This window comes from Halyomorpha halys, unplaced genomic scaffold (assembly GCF_000696795.3).
Source record: "Halyomorpha halys isolate HHAL.00 unplaced genomic scaffold, Hhal_1.1 Scaffold1.1, whole genome shotgun sequence".
Classification (NCBI taxonomy): domain Eukaryota; kingdom Metazoa; phylum Arthropoda; class Insecta; order Hemiptera; family Pentatomidae; genus Halyomorpha; species Halyomorpha halys.
This window is the reverse complement of record NW_027115366.1, coordinates 649,498-651,445: the sequence shown is the minus strand read 5'-3', so window position 1 is coordinate 651,445 and position 1,948 is coordinate 649,498.

The following is a 1,948-nucleotide window of genomic DNA, read 5'->3' as shown; positions in this document are numbered from 1 at the left end:
TAAATTACGATAAATAAATAATTAAAAAAAAAAAAAGTTGACTCTTAAAATGTCTGTACGAGTATGTGATTCTGGAGTAATGATATAAATATTTTATATTAGTCTATATCATTGATTTCTATTGGAGGCTTAAAGCGTTACTAATATCCATAAATAGGATATGATTTTTCATTTTTTCTACAGTGTCATTCTTTTGTTTTATCAATTCGTTCGGACTCGAGCATGTAGATCCTAAGTACAAACTATACGTGAGACCTATGACTTTACTAGGAATATCAAATTATATATATGTATATATAAGTTAAGTATTGGCAAAAGCAAAATGTCAAAAAGAGAAGAAGGAATAAGATCTAACTCGCTTGTACTGCTGTAAAACACTGACTTTATTGTGTTCGTTACATCTGTTATATACCCTCGATCAGCTGATCTCCTCAGTCAGCTGACATCGAAATAACAGCTGACTCATACCGTAACTTATACATATATATATATATTATTGGTCAAATAATAATGTTCCGACATAAAATGACTAATTTAGCTCTAAAAATATGTTTAATTAATTTTAAAAAGTTATATTCAATGAACCAATGAGAAATAATGAATAAGGAATTACACGATCCGGTTAAAATATAAAAATAAAATCTGAGAAGTTGGGTATAGATATTTTATTATGAGCAAGGATATCTAATTAATACCTATTAGTCGTGAATCTACAAGGTGAAACTCGGTTACAAGAACCAAAAGATTGGGTGGGGTCCCACCCATCTAGTTTTTATAAATGTTTTTGGGAATCACGTTTATCGATTGGTTAAAATGGGTGTTGAATGTCTTAGTCTGTTTTATTTTTAAATTTCCAGGTCCAATATGAAGGCCAAATAGAGCCTGATTATATAAGATGATAGATTGTCGTGTAAGTTCGTCGTGCATGCTTAGATAATTCACACTACCAACTATCATGATAGTACGACAGCAAATGTGAATTTTATCGGCTCTAACGATTTTGAATAAACTCTTTGAATTAATAAGGAATTAAGTGTTCTTTAATATGAGATATAGGTGTAACCCTCATTAAAATAGACTAACAGAGTTCAATTGTGAAATTTAAAATAAAAATTGAGGTGTAGATAGTTAACCGTAGATTAATGATTGGAGAAGTTTGTTGGGGGGTGCGGTCAGCAAAGAACAACATAAATAAACAAAACCATATAACAATAGGCATATAATAAATAAATATGGTTTTGTTTATTTATGTTGTTCTTTGCTGACCGCACCCCCCAACAAACTTCTCCAATCATAAAATAAAAATTCATGTAAAGCCTTCAAGCATTTTCAATTCGGTTAATTAAAAAATAATTCTCAGTGTTAGCAATAATATACAATATATAAATTCAAAATATTAAGGAATTTCATGGATGATATTCAGTATATCAAGACATCGTTTCAAAACCGAACAAGCTTGTCTTGAAACAAAATATCAATATTTTATTTTGTAGCTTTCAATAAATTTTTGTTGTCTTTTTAAACGAAATATCGATGTTTCGATCAAATAATATCGGAATATTTTTTTTTAAACTTAACTATGTTAACCAACATTTCGGCCCACTTTGTAGGGTATCGTCAGGTTGAGAAATGTAGGGATGCCAAATGTTAAACCTTCAATTTTTTTTTTAATCTGGATTAGTCCTGACGTAGCTCTGCAAAGTCGGACGAAACGTTGGTTCACATTAAACAATTTTTTCTACTAATTACTTCCTTTATTGACCACCACCCAGGCTATCTTTGTACAATCTACTTCATTCGGTCAACTATCTTCTTCTAATATGAATCGTCACCAGTGATGCGGCGAGAGGGAAGCGCTGGGATCTCTTGAGCTCTGCTCTACCCCTCACACGTGGGGGATAGAGTGGGCTCAGGGATCCTCAGGTCGATTGTGTAAATATTATATTAT